Raw genomic sequence first — 16094 nt, 5'->3', positions numbered from 1 at the left:
TAGAAGGAAAGAAATCATAAAAATTAGGGCAGAGATCAATGCAACAGAAACAAAAGACACAGATGTATAGAACAGTCTTTTGGACTCTGTGGGAGAAAGCAAGGGTGGGACGATCTGAAGAGAATAGCATTGAAACATGTATATTATCATATGTGAAACAGATTGCCAGTCCAGGTTGCATGCATGAGACAGGGTGCTCCGGGCTGGTGCACTGGGATGACCCAGAGGGATGGGATGGGCAGGGACATGGGAGGGGGGTTTAGGATGGGGAAGACATGTACACCCATGGCTGATTCATGTCAACGTATGGCTAAAACCACTATAATATTGTAAAGTAATTAGCCTCCAATTAAAACAAATAAATTAAAATTTAAAAAAATAAAAAAAAATAAAGAAGAATACTACTTCTTCCTAAATTCTTCCAAAAAATAACAGGAACACTTCTTGACTTCTTCTATAAGACAAGTATTAACTGATACCAAAATCAGATACTGACATCAAAAGAAAAGTATAGAACAATATCCCCTATGAGTACAGATATAAAACACTCTCAACAGAGTATTGGCAAACTGAATGCAGTGGCATATTAAAAGTATCATATACCGTGGCCAAGTAGAATTTTCCCTAGGAATGCCAGGTTGGTTCCATACACAAAAATCAACTAATCTTATTAACAGAATGATTATAAGAAAAAGCACACAATCATTTCAACAGACACACAAAAAAAAATTGGCAAAATCGAATACCATTTCATCATTAAAACATTCCACAAGCTATAAAGAAAAGGGAACTTCCTCAATATGATAAAGGGCAGTTTTGAAAAACTCAAAGCTAACACCATACTCAAAGGTGAAACAACAAAAGCTTCCCCTTAAGGTCAGGAAAAAGGAAAGAATGTCAGCTTTTGCTATTTCCATTCAACCAGACATTCTAGCCTTAGCATGTAGGCAAGGAGGAAAAGACATTCTAATTAAAATGGAAGGAGTAAAATTATTCACAGATGATAAAACCTTATATAAAGAGAATCCCAAAGGAAAGAAAAAATTAGGAGCAATAAGTTCGGGAAAATTGCAGAGCACAGCTTCAACACACAAAAATAAATTGTATTGTATACCTGATCAATGAATAATCTGAAAATGAAATTAAGAAAACAACTCCACTAAGAGCATCAGAAAGAAGAAAATACTTAAGAATAAGTTTAACCAAGAAGATCCAAGACTTTTACTGTGAAAACCACAAACATTGCTAAAATAATTTAAACTCGATCAATACGAGTGAGAAGACATCTTTTGTTCATTTATGGGAAAATTTAATATTGTAAATATGGTAAAGTCCCCCAAAGAGTTCACAGATTCAATGTAATTTCACAGATTCAATGTAATTTCTCTCAAAATCCCCCCAAAAATGTATTGTAATGAATTTTGGAATATTTTCTCTGTCCCCCAAATAAACCTTATTCCACTTAGCTAGCATTTCCCAAGGCTATTGGGAAAAGGCTACTGCCTTATTTTTGCAGGAATGAACATGCTGATCTTAAATACATACAAGTGAAAATAAAAAAGGTGATCAAATAGACAATTAAAATTTAAAACTAAAAGACAAACTGCAAATGGGAAAAACATTACAATATGTATCTGTGACAAAGGACTTACATAAGTATGTTTAATTTTATTTGTCAACTTGACTGGACCAAGGGATGCCCAGATATTTGGGCAAATATTATTATGAGTGTGTCCCTGAGGGTGTTTCTGGATAAGATTAACCTTTGAATCAGTAGAATAAATAAAGAAAGCAGAGGGACTTCCCTAATGGTAGTGAGCCTCATCCAATCAATTGAAGGTCTGACTAGAACAAAACGGCTGACCCTTCTTTAAATGAGGGGGGGTTTTTCTTTCTTTTGGATTTGAACTGAAACATTACCTTCTACTGGTTATTGAGGTTGCTGACCCTTACACTGGAACTGAGGCCTTTGGACTTGAACTGGAACTATACCATCAGCACTCTTAGGTCTCCAGCTTGACATTGAAGATCATGGGACTTGTCTTTCTCAATATAATTTCATGCCTTTTTCTCAGCACACTGTAGAGCTTTCTTTTGAAAAAAATGGATTTACTGTGGTATGATTCATATACCATATAATTTACCCTCTGAATTTATATCCAAGAACTTTTAGTATATCCATAGTTATAAATTTTAGAATATTTTCATTGTCCCCCAAATAAACTCCACTCTGCTTAGCTAGCATTTCCCAACATCCCTACCTGCCCAATCCTAGGCAATTACTAATTTGCTTTCTGTGTATTATAGATTTGTCTGTTCTGTACATTTCATATGAATGGAACTGTACAATGTGTTCCTTTTTGGCTTCTTTCACTCAGCATGTTTTCAAGGTCCATTCATGTTGCAGAACACATTATTACTTTATTCTTTTTATTAATGAATAATATTCTGTTAGATGGTAATATCACACTTTCTATATCCATTCATCATTTGATGGGCATTTGGATTGCTTCCACTTTAAATAATCTCCCAGGGCTGTGGTAACAAATTGCCTTGAACTGATGACCACCCCCCCACCACTCCCACCATAAACAGAAACCACATACTTATTCTCTTAGAGGTCCAGAGGCCAGAAGCACCAAAATATGTTCATTCGGCCTAAATCAAGGTGTCAGATATGATATATATCCTCCGGAGGATCCAGGGGAGAATCTTCCTTTCTCCTTCCACTTTCTGTTTGCTGCTAGCTTTCCTTGGTTTCTGCATACAGCCCTCCAGTCTTTAAGGCCATCATCTTCAAATCTTTGTTCTATCTGCCCATTACATTTTCCTCTCTGAGTGTGAAACCTCTATCTCCCTCATAAGTGGTTGTGTCTGACTGCATTTAGAGCCCACCTAGATAATCCAGCATAATATTCCCATCTCAAGATCTTAAAAGTAACCACATATAAAGACAGTCTGAGTTTCACCATATAAGGTTACATTCATGGGTTTAAGAAATTCACATGTAAATATTTTTGGTAGCGTATTTTTCAGCTTACCATAGTTTTTCTTCCCTCTGGCCCCAAAGATTCACATCTACCCCACATGCAAAATACGTTCATCCATCCCAACATCCTATTGAATCTTAATCCTTTACAGTGTAAACCAAGTCCAAAATTTCATATAAATATAATTAATGAGTTTAGAAGTCCAAAATCTAATTATCAGCATTATCTAAATCAGAGAGTGAGACTCTGCATATGACCCATCTTAGGACAACATACTTGTCCATCTCTATACCTGTAAAACTAGAAAACAAGTTGTTGTCGTCTAGCTGTGCTTGACTCTTTCGTGACCCCATGGACTGTGTAGCCTACCAGGCTCCTCTGTCCATGGGATTTCCCTGCAAGAATGCTGGAGTGGGTTGCCATTTCCTTCTCCAGGGGATCTTCCCAGACCAAGGATCAAACCTGTGCCTCCTATATTGGCAGGTGGATTCTTTACCATTAAGCCACCAGGGAAGCCCAGAAAACAAGTTATGTCTTTTCAAAAACAATGCTGGAACAAATCAAGTCTAAGAGCTTTAGCCATTCCTATTTCAAAATGGGAAAACACACACACACACACACACACACACACACACACACAAGAACAAAGAGGTCATTGATTCCAAGCAATTTCAAAGCCCAGTATGGATATTTCATTAGGCTGCCAGGCCTAGGAGGAATTTTTTGTGGGTCAAGATTTCCCCTTCCGTGCTGAAGGCTCCATGCTCTAAGCCCAAGATTCTTCTCTTAAAGCTATTCTTCATTTTTCTTAAAGGGTAGCATATGTTTGTATCTGAGTAGTTGTATTAGCCTGTTTCCTGTATAGGATTTGAAAACCTTGTGACATTCCTTTGTTTCATCTTCTCTCTGTTGCACAGGGACAGCCTTGGCTTTCCCTCCATGTGCTTTCGTAACAGTGAATCTCCTAATTTTAGCACCTTTTCCAGTCTGGAGAGGTAAGAATACCTCCAATTTTGTACTTTACCACTAGGCCTGTTGATCCATTTTGAGTTATTTGTTTGTCACCATAGTACTTATTTCTCAAGTCATAACAAATATTAAAAAATGCAAGGTCATTCTCTATAAAATTCACAAATGAAACTATACATATACAATTCAAAACTATAAACTCAATAAATTACAAATGTCAAGCAATTATCATGAAATGATTTAACACAATTACATATGTCTTCCTTTCTTCTTGCAAACAAATTTATTACAGCAATCTCAATATTTATCTAGAACTGTGTCTCATTCTACAGAAATGGCCACTGAATTAGACTCTATTTTTCGTGACTTGGTAGGCCTTAAATCTTGTGGAATAATTTTTCAATTTGAGAACAAATTCTCCAGCGGCAACTGGTATTGACACAGCTATATATCAACTGAGAGTCAGATAAGGATTTGGAATTGTGTGCAGTATAATAAGCTGCATGATGATGTCCCATCTGTGCTTCCTTACTACATTCACCAGTTTCAATTGTAAATTTTTATTTGGTTGTAGTAATTCATTTCTACAGTTTTCAAAGTATGCATGTTATCGGAAACAGAGGTTAGCAAACAATGGCTTACAACCTGAATCTGACCCACCATCTATTTATGTACAGCCCACAAGCTGAAAATGAATTTTGTATTCTTAAATGACTGGAAAATGTTAAAAGAACAGTACTGGATGACATGTAAAAATTTGTCTAAAATGCAAATTTCAACAGCCCTAAATACAATTGTATTGGAACACAGCCATGCTCATTTGATGACAGCCTGTCATTGGGGTGCTGTTACACCTGGCTATTTTTACACTACAATGGCAGAGTTTTCCTAAGTTCACTTGCCTTATCAGTCTTACAGTTGAAACTGACCCACTAAAAAATCGACATGCCAGGTGGGAAAAATTATCAACTTTTAAGGGTCAGACATCTGATTTCATAAGAGCTCACTAACAACTGAAAACTTCATTTAAACTCACACGCTATGGTCAATTTATTTACCATAAAGGAGGCAAGAATATACAATGTAGAAAAGACAGTATCTTCAATATGGGGTTCCAAGGAAAACTGAACAGCTACATATAAAAGAATTACATTAAAACATTCTCTAACATCATACACAAAAATAAACTTGAAATGGATCAAAGACCTAAATGTAAGACTGGACACTATGTAACTCTTCCAGGAAAACATAGGCAGAACACTCTATGACATAACTCACAGTAATATCTTTTTTGATCCACTTTCTAGAATAATAAAAACCAAAATAAACAAAGAGGACCTAATTAAACTTATAAGCTTCTACAGGGCAAAGGAAATCATCAAAAAAAATTTTTAAAGGCAGCACACAGAATAGGGGAAAATATTTTCAAATGAAGTGAGCAACAAGAGACTAATCTTCAAAATATACAATCAGCTCATGCAGCTATATGTCAAAAAAGCAAACAAACAATGAGCAGAAGATCTAAATTGACATTTCTTCAAAGAAGATATATAGATGGCCAAAAATCACAAAGCACATGAAAAGGTGCTCAGGTGCTCAACATCACTAAATATCAGATAAACGCAAATCAAAACTACAAGGAGGTAGTTTTGATCATTTTGACCTCATACTGATCAGAATGGCCATCAACAAAAAGTATACACACAATAAATGCTAGAGAGGATATAGAGAGAAGAGAAACCCCCTACACTGTTGGTGGGAATGTAAATGGTATAGCCACTATGGAGAACAGTATGGAAGTTCCTTCAAAACTTAAGGTAGGAACTACCATATGATCCAGCAGTCCCACTCCTGAGCATGCATTGGAGAAAGCCATAATCAGAAAGGACACATGCACCTCATTGTTCATTGCAGCTGGACATGGAAGCAACCATATATCCATCAACAGAAGAATGGATAGAGAAGATGTGGTACATTTATACATTGAAATACTGTTGTTGTTTAGTCACTAACTAATGTAAGACTCTTTGTGACCCCATGGACTGTAGCCTGCCAAGCCCCTCTGTCCATGGGATTTCCCAGGCATGAATCCTGGAGTAGGATGCCATTTCCTTGTTCAGGGGATCTTCTTCACCCAGGGATTAAACCCATGTCTCCTGCATTGGCAGGCTGATTCTTTAAGGCTGAGCCAACAGAGAAGCCCACAATGAAATATTACTCAGTCAGAAAAAAAGAACAAAATAATGCCATTTTCAGCAACAAAGATGAACCTAGATAAATGTCATATGTTATCATTCATATGTAGAATCTTATTTTTTTCTTAAAAAATGTACAAATTAACTTATTCTCAAAACAGAAAGAGACTTACATATATAAAAACAAACTTATGGCTACCAAAAGGGAAATGTAGGGGAGAGGGATAAGTCAGGAGATTGGGATGAACATACACACGCTATATACTGCATAAGATAGATAACCAACAAGGCTCTACTGTATAGTACAGGGAACTCTACTCAAAACTCTGTGATAACCTTTATGAGAACATAATCTAAAAAAGAGTGGATATGTGTATGCATATAAATAAATAATTTTGCTCATCACCTGGAACTAACAAAACATTGTAAGTCAACTATATTTCAATAAAATTAATTTTAAAAATTAAAAACTGCATTTAAAAACTCTAAAATTGTATCTCCAGTTGGAGACTGCTTCTCTTTTATGTTGCCTCCCTTTTTCCAGAGATCCTAATAGGCAAAAATCATCACTTATCAAGATGTATTGTTGTTTAGTCATTAAGTTATGTCCAACTCTTTGTGACCCCATGGACTGAACCCACCAGGCTCCTCTAGCCACAGGATTTCCCAGGTAAGAATACTGGAGCAGGTGGCCATTTCCTCCTCCAGGGGATATTCCCAACCCAGGGATCAAACCTGCTCATTTCCTGTATCTCCTGCATTGGCAGGAAGGTTTTTTTTTTTTTTTTTTTTTTAACCACTAAGCCCCTAGGGAAGCCTATGAGCATTTACAGTTTTCAATATTCAAAGAGTTTTAACTTCCAATCAGCCCAGCAATGGCAAAGAGCAAGGAAAGCATGTTCCACAAACACTTCCCCTATCCCCAGGTTTTCCTTGTAATATTTATATAATTAGAAGGATATAATATTTTATATCCATGTCATCATACACCCAGAAGCAATTAGCCACAAAGTACAAACTCATTTTTTATGATTCTTTTTCTTCAGCAGAAATTATTCACTCAAACCCCTAACAAGAAATTCAAAAGGTATGGGTTTAACATTACAGATCCTAGAATTTCCCTGGTGGTTCACTGGTTAAGGCTCCAAGTTCCAAATGTAGGCGGCCATGGTTTGACTCTTCCTTAGGGAACTAGATCCCACATGCTGCAACCAATAAGACTTTGCATGTCACTAGAGATCCTCCATGGCACAACAAAAATCTAAGATCCCACGTGCTGCAACTAAGACTTCATACAGATAGATGCATAGATAGTTGGATGGATGGACAGATGAATAAATAGATCAATCAATCAACATTAACATTACAGATCTTAGAGATATAGTCTGGAATACGACATAGAAGGGCAGTGCAATTGCCATTAAGAGCTAAGTCAAAGAAATGGCTGGAGTGTCCCCTCCAGCCTTTCTCCCCTCTGTGATTTTTCTAAAGTTTTGCTTCATTCCTAAGAATTGAATGTAACCATTTTCCTGGCATTTGGAAAAGAGAATAATGTAAACATTTAACATTCCAGGCCCACTAAGCTTACCTTTGGAAATATGGGGGCCCTTTCTCCTGCATCCTGGAGGCAATTCAAAAACCAAAAGCTTTTTGGAAATTTTTTCCTCAGTTAGCCTGCTTGGCTAAAAGCAGTCAGGGGAAGGAGCAAGCCAACTCTCCCGGTGTTGGATCTATTAGTATCAAATTCCATAGTTACCTTTCACCCCTCACTACAGACAGCAGCCCAGATGCTATTTCATACCGTGGAGACTCCATAGCCACCTAGGTAACAAAGGGCGACAGTGAGTGTCCTTAGCCTACATGAATTCTCCATGCCATGTATTCCCCAAAGGAGAAGGTCACTGAATAACTGACATACTCTGCCCTCCAATACAAATGAGACTGTACATGAAATAGGCATCCCAGCTCTAGAGCTGATCCATGCTAATTAACCAGGCAAATCAAATGAGCCCTTTATTCCTAAGTTTACATGAAGAAAGGTATGCAAGTAAAAGAGAAGATCATGATGAATAAAACAAACTATTTCTGGAGGAAAACTCACAGATATATAAAACTGAAGAGAATACCATTAAACCTTCAAATAAGGAAACATACTATAGAAGGAAACAATCAGAGCAGGTCTCCCCAACACCCTGTTGGGAATGGCTCCACACAGCAGCAAGTGAGTGGTGGGCACATAAAGCCCCACCTGTATTGACACTCGCTCCCGACTGTTCATATTATCACGTGGGTGCTACCTCCTGTCACATCAGCAGTGGCATTAGATTCTTATAGGAGAACAGACCCTACTGTGAACTGTGCACCTGAAGGATAGAGGTTGCACTCTCCTTAGGAGAATAACCCTGAAACATACTACCCGTCTAATGGAAAAATTGTCCTCCAGGAAACCAGTCCCTAGTGTCAAAAATGTTGGAGGATGCTGAATTAGAGAATAAGAAAAAGTTCTTTCAAAGTATTAGTAATGCAAAAATTTAGGCATCAGGTGCTCAGGTCAAAGCATTCCTGCCTCACCCAGGCTTTGATGGAACTTGGACTCAGCGCTCTTGCCCTGCCCACCCGCCCCGCCTACCTGGTGACCTCTTCCTTAAGGGACCCAAAGCCCAGGCGCTCATCCTGCACTAACTGTCACCATTTCCTGTCCATCCCAGAGCCCGTACCCAGCCACCTGCCCGGGGGCCCAGATCCCGCCTCTGGCTGCCATCATGGGTCACCGTGAGAAGGCTCTGAGAAGGCAGCCAGCACCTCTGCACCTGCTGCTGCCCCTGCCTCACCTCCCTCATCTGAGACGCCTTCCGGATGGTCTTGCTGCCGCCTGCCATGTTGCCCGCAGCGGCCTCGCAGGTGCGCTACCACTACCGCCCGAGTGCGAGGCCATGGTCAACAGCTGCACCACCCCAGAGCTCCACACCTCCTTCAAGTGCCAGGCCAGGGCCTGCTCCCTGCACCACCACCAGGACATGGCCCTGCAGCACTTCTCAAGCTTCTTCCTGCTCCGCTCCCAGGAGCACAGCGAGACGGCCGAGAGCCTGATGTTCCTGCAGAACCAGCGTGGGGGCCGCATCTCCTTCCTGGACATCAGGATGTCCGAGACCCAAGAGTGGGAGAGGGGCCTCCAAGCCACGCAGGACGCCCTGCACCTGGAGAAGAGCGTCAGCCAGAGCCTGCTCGACCTGCACCACCTGGCCACCGAGAGCAGCGATGCCCACCTGTGCCACTTCCTGGAGACGTGCCACTTGGACCAGCAGCTCGAGTTCATCAAGGAACTGGGGGACCACCTCACCAACGTGTACAAGATGGGGACGCCAGAAGGCTGCCTGGCAGAGTACATCTTTGACAAGCTCACCCTGGGCGCCTGTGACAAGGACTGAGCCTGTACTGGACTTTCCCATGAGTTCTGGGTGACTGCCCAAGGACACCCTGCCTGCCATGCAGACCACAGTGTTGCCCTTGCAGAAGAAGTTCACCTAAGTTTTTTCCTTGCAGTTTTACCAGTTCTTCACATAAAGTTATTTGGTTCCTCAATAAAGGTCTCTGTTTGATTCTTGTGTGCAACTCTCTCATCTTTTGAACTTTAAAACAGGTATCCAGGAGTCTTTCTCAGCTACCCAGGTCTGGTCCATATACAGCTCAGGATCTCTGCAGAGGGATGGAGAAGGGGTTCCTGAGATCCTGGAAAACACAGGACCCCCATGAACAAAGTAGGTGGAGAGGGTGGGGTGGGCCGTCTGAGGCCCTAGTCTATGTGGGTACATGGTAAAATGATATACATAAATATATAAACTAGGCAATGGCACCCCACTCCAGTACTCTTGCCTGGAAAATCCCATGGATGGAGGAGCCTAATAGGCTGCAGTCCATGGGGTCACTAAGAGTTGGACACGACTAAGCAACTTCACTTTGACTTTTCACTTTCATGCATTGGAGAAGGAAATGGCAACCCACTCCAGTGTTCTTGCCTGGAGTATCCCAGGGACGGGGGAGCCTGGTGGGCTGCCATTTATGGGGTCGCACAGAGTCGGACACGACTGAAGTGACTTAGCAGCAGCAGCAGCAGCAGTACAGCATTCAAAATACTGGTTGTATTTTAGGGAGAAGTGAAGAATGAGATTGGACAGGGAGTAAAATAAGGGAGTCTTCAACCTTACCTGAAAATTTATAGCTCAATAGATTATGCAAATGTTAAAGTTTGTTGCTTCTGAGTAGCACCCTGGGTCCTAAACAGCTATGGCAGGGTCCGTCATATCATTGGACAACAATGATACTGGTAACTAAGCCATAGGCTGACTTTCCTATACACACTGGAGTGACATCCTAGCTCACCATGCTAGTCATGCATATTGCCCTTCAAAAACATCCATCATATATGTTGTTGTTCAGTCTGTAAGTTATGTCCAACTTTGTAACTCCACAGACTGCAGCACGCCAGGCTTCCCTGTCCTTCACTATCTCCCAGAGTTTGCTCAACTTCATGTCCACTGAGTTGGTGATGCTAACAATCTCTTCCTCTGTCATCCCCTTCTCCTCCTCTCTTCAATCTTTCCAAGCATCAGAGTCATTTCTAATGAGTTGGCTCTCTGAATCAAGTGGCCAAAGTATTGGAGCTTCAGCTTCAGTCCTTCCATTGAATATTCAGTGTTGATTGCCTTTAGGATTGACTGGTTTGATCATCTTGCAGTCCAAGGGACTGTCAAGAGTCTTCTCCAGCACCACAGTTCGAAAGCATCAATTCTTTGGCACTCAGCAATTTTTATGGTCCAACTCTCTCTCTCTCTCTCTCTCTCTCTCTCTCTCTCTCTCTCTCTCTCTCTCTCTCTCACACACACACACACACACACACACACACATATTTTTTCCCCTTCCATTGTACCCTTTCTTCCATTAAAGTAATTATACAAGAAAACTCAAACTACCTCAGGAGAAGGGCTGAAAAATACGTGGTCAAGGCTAAGGTCAAATTTTTGTTTCTGAATAAAAAATAAAATAGACTCCCAGAATGTTAAGCCAGTGATTTTGGCTTTTAAAGAAAGTAGGTGGGTGAGGGTGAGTTGAGGCTGGGAGACAAGTTAGGAGACATAGCAGCAGGGCGACAGTGGTGGCTGGAAATAGAGTGGTCGCTGAGGAAATGAAGAGACCTTCACATGTTCCAAATGGATTTTGGACAAGGAGACATGATTTGCTTAAGGGATAGAGGAGAAAAATGGGAAATGGTGGGAAATAATCTCCATTCTAGTTTTTTCACTTGATTACCTGGATTGAAAGTGTTGCTATTAATTAATCTGGGGACATTAGTGGGGAGATGAAAAGGATGTGGGAAGGCATGTCATGGAAGTCTCAGACGCCTATTAGATGTGCAGGTGGAAATGCCTTGCAGGCAGCCAGAAAACTGAAATTGAAGCTCATGTGGAAATCAAGCACTGCTCTGAGGGGCATTTCTGGGCTAGAGCCTGGTGTGCCCCTCCCACCTCTGGTTTTAAAAAAGCTTACAGCAAATTTAATCAGAGAAACGAGAATATACAGAAACAAATGAAAACAGCCAAGAACAAATAATGGTTTAGCCATTAAAACACCTTCAGTTTTTTCTCAAGGGCTTTATATAATATTCTGAGATATATCCTTTAGTGGCATTGCAGTTACCAAAACCCCACCATGTAGAAAGAGTTAACTACATGCTGGCCACAAAAAAGTATAACCCAGACCTGCTGAAACCAGAAGGTGTATGACTGAGATTACTGAAAACATCACCCTGTTCAGAGAATTGAACACAAGGTGATCATGCACCCTGAGACCCTTTGCCTCACACTGTTGTTAAAAACCTTCTGGTGAAATCAGCTGGAGACTCGGGGTCTTCTTAGCATGAGCTGCTGGTTCTCCTTGCCTGGCCTGCAACAAAGGCTGTACTTTCCCTTATACAACCAGTGCCAGTAGATTGATTTCTTTGTGTTTTGGGGGCGTGAACCCCAGGGTGGTTGAGTAACAAGGTGAGATAACAGAATTTAAAATAAACATAAGGAAGCCAACATTTTCTTGAGAGTGCTGGACTAAAAGGACTGGATAAACCAACTATTGGATAAGGAAACAGAGTCCTGGGTGATTAAGTGAGAGATCACAAAGGTCAGGCCACCTATGCTTTCTGGTTAGATTTCTTTGATACTGAAGTAGTTTATATGGTACCTAATGTATTATGAGCTCATTTAACCAACCTAGGCCTACTGAACCAGTTCACCTAATTAACAAGTGCTCCCCACTATCTGTGTACAGGAAGCAGCTTATGTGAGGCAGCGCTGTGTGGCTGCTCTGTTGTACAGGTCTGTATAGTCAAAGTTATGGTCTTTCCAGTAGTCATGTATGGATGTGAGAGTTGAACCAAAAACAAGGCTGAGTGCTGAAGAATTGATGCTTTCGAACTGTGGTACAGGAGAAGATTCTTGATAGTCCCTTGGACAGCAAAGAGATCAAACCAGTCAATCCTAAAGAAAATCAGTCCCAAATATTCACTGGAAGGACTGATGCTAAAGCTCCAATATTTTGGCTACCTGATGTGAAGAGCTGACTCACTGGAAAAGACCCTGATGCTGGGAAAGACTGAGGGCAAGAAGAAAAGGGGGCAACAGAGGATGAGATGGTTGGATGGTGTTACTGACTCAATGGATATGAGTTTGAGCAAACTCCGGGAGATAGTGAAGGACAGGGAAGCCTGGCCTGCTGCAGGCCACAGGGTTGCAGAGTTGGACATGCCTTAGCAACTGAACAACAATCTCAACAACTTGACAAGTCAAGAGGAAGGGATTCTACATGATAAGGAGGAAAGTCTTCCACATCTTGCTTGTCTCAACAGGATCCATACCTGTCCTCTCTTCTCACAGTCCCATCCCTTCCTCATCTCTCCATCTGCTCATCCAGTGGATTCCGTGCTGAGGGCTCTAAATTCTTGCTACTCAAAGTGAGCTCCCTGACACCAACAATACTGGCTTCATTTGGGAGTTTGCTAGAAATGCAGATTCCTAGCCAGACCCCAGACCAAGTGAATCAGAATCTGTACTTGAATGGAATCCCTAAGTGATTTAGGTACAAGGTGAAGTTTGAGAAGCACTGACCTACAGAATCTCCTCAGGTCTCTCCAGGCTTAACTTCTAAAAGTAGCCATACCAAAACAGTTTCTAAGAGAGTAAAAATTCACCGCTGTGTTCCCTACTCTTTATCACATCACCTGGTGACCAGGAGAAAGGTGTTCATGTCAACTTAACAGCAGGCTCTCTTTGCCACTGACTTGGTTCAGTTGGCAATGGTGAGTCAGCTTTGTTTGTTTCAGGTAGCATCAGTGTATTCTAGACTTTGTGGCTCTCAACCACGTATTATTATTATGCTCCTATTTCTCAGAACTCTTATTTTCCCTGACTCTCATATATGTGTGATGGGTTAACTGATGGATGAAAATAATCATGTCTTTTCAAGGGCACCTCAAATACCCACTCTTAAGATTCTGAGGGAGGCTGGACTTCCAGAATGGTGATGTGAGGAGTGTGGGAAAATCTCATTCATGGAGTTACATAGAGTAAGCTGGTGAAGTTGGAATAGATGATCTGCAGTTCTGCCTGCATATAAGCTGCCTCAGTGAATGCCAAAAATGAGGGCAGATTCCACCTCTGCAATCCATTTATGGAGCTATTCTGAATGGAATCCAGATAACTGCACAAGGCAGAGAGAATCTGGGAGATAGTAAAAGACAGGGAAGCCTGGAGTGCTGCAGTTCATGAGGTTGCAAAGAGTGGGACATGACTCGCTGACTGAACAACAAGAGAGGATTAAAATAAAAGCAAATCTTGCTTTATAAAACTTATACAATACACTTGAACACAACATTGTAAATTAACTATACTCCAGTATTTTTCTAAAGTTATACTGGCTCGATTTATATGAACAGTTGATAGGTCTTGTAAAAAAAAAAAAAAACAAAAGAAAAATAAGCATCACTGATTATTAGGGATGATGGTTAAGACTGAAAGACAAGGGGGATAACCCAATAGGAAGCAACTGTTCATAGCTGGCATCAAATGAGGGTGATGGACACCAGAGTCTGTCTTTGTTTGTTTTTACCATTAGCCTTGAGTTAAAAAGGCAGAAACTGGAATTTCTTATAATTCATTAACATTATTTGACAAAATGTCAGGAATTTTAATAAAGCAAAAGGATGAAGTAAATCATGAACACATTCAAATATGTATATTCCCTCAATATATCCTTCTTTTCACTATCTACTGAAATAATTTTTAAACACTTTGAGTTTATTCCCAATTCACTATTACTTTTTTCAGTCTTGGAAAACTCATTCGGTCATAGATTTAAGATGTTGTGTGTGCTTCCGAGGGAGCCAAATTGACTGCCGTAAACTGACCTGATGTGTAGCACTAATACTCGTGGCTGTACTGGAATATCCATTTAATTTTTTTTTTTTGTTAAGGATAGGCTCCATTTTAAGAAAGAGAAGCACAATGCACATAGAGAAAAACCAAGTTGAGTTTTCACTGCTCAATTTTCTGAGTTCAGTATAAAATATTGTAAGACAAAATAGGTGGATAAAAGGTTTCCTTTAAAATAATTTATAAAATACTTTAAACTATTCCATGCTTCCCAATTCTGCAGTCATTTATATTTTAAGTTTGTGGTCTTTTCTAATTTCATTTATTCAATGTTTATTTCTAAGCCCCTCTATAAAATAGAGAGGGAGGAAGAGTTAAAAAAAAAAAGGAATTTTGATATAAAGTAGACATGATTACTTTTTCTTATTTAAAGATTGCTTTCCTTTCACTTTTTGTTTGTTTCTCTCATACAGTCACCTACATAAGCCAATTACAAACTGTTTTGGGAGTAAGAAAGCAGTGACTCACATTTTCCGAAAACAGACACATACTTCCTTTAATATTTTTCTTCCTCTGCCATTAGGAATTCTTTTCTCTCCACCTTGAGACTTAACCTTTAAGATGTCACAATTTTTATAAAAAAACACACACACACCAGGCTCACATTTTGTAGAGCATGATCTCAATAATAATAATAAAAACATGTATAAGACTACTATATTCACCAGGGTTGACTGAAGACATCCGGCTTGCAGGATTTTTTAAATTGTATTTTATTATAATTACTGGAAAAATATCATTTGTCTGGACCATCTGTGGTGTGGTAAAAATAATCTTGCTTTACAGAAGGAGCTTTTTAATTTGCAAGGATTAAAATAAGTACTTAAGACGTGTATGGTATAGACAGAGCTCTGTGTTATGTAATACATGCAGAGGTCTTGAAATGCACTATGAATGTAGTTTCCTCTCCCTTTTACTCAACTGATCTCAAGGAACCTGAAGGGATGCCCTTATTGAGGACAGCCCTTCCCTATGTCCAGTTATACTCACTATTGTACGAGAAGATGAGGGAAGTCTTGGGAGATGGAGAGATCATAAATATCAGGCCACCCATGCTTTCTAAGCAGATTTCTTTTGCAATGAAACAGTTCCTATGGTATCTAATGTGTCATGAGCTCATTTAACAAACCGAGGTCTACTCAACCAGTTCACCTAATTAACAGGTGCACTTTACTGTCTCTGTACATGGAGTCAGGTGATCTGAAGGGCACACTCAAGATTCAGGGCTGTTGGGCTGCTCTGTTGCAGGTCTTCTCTCATGGGGAGATGATGTACACCAAGAATAACCCGTGTTCTTTACGATATTCCTAACACTACTTGACAAGTTCAGATAGCTGGACAATTTAATTTCCAGTTAAAGCAATACAAACAGTATAAGAGAGAGTAGCTCATATGAAAACTGAGTTGTGTACTTTGTTGTGATTCCATAAAGGTGAGAGGAAACATCATCAAACTAAAAGTGA

At 40.1% G+C, this 16094-nt stretch overlaps 1 pseudogene; it reads left to right on the top strand.

The window, feature by feature from the left end:
• The first annotated feature begins 8916 nt into the window (after positions 1-8916).
• On the top strand, positions 8917-9647 carry LOC138930691 (ferritin heavy chain pseudogene; annotated as a pseudogene).
• The last annotated feature ends 6447 nt before the right edge of the window (positions 9648-16094 follow it).

The sequence above is a fragment of the Ovis canadensis genome, chromosome X (genome assembly GCF_042477335.2).
Source record: "Ovis canadensis isolate MfBH-ARS-UI-01 breed Bighorn chromosome X, ARS-UI_OviCan_v2, whole genome shotgun sequence".
Classification (NCBI taxonomy): Eukaryota; Metazoa; Chordata; class Mammalia; order Artiodactyla; family Bovidae; genus Ovis; species Ovis canadensis.
This window is presented reverse-complemented; position numbering and strand designations above follow the sequence as displayed.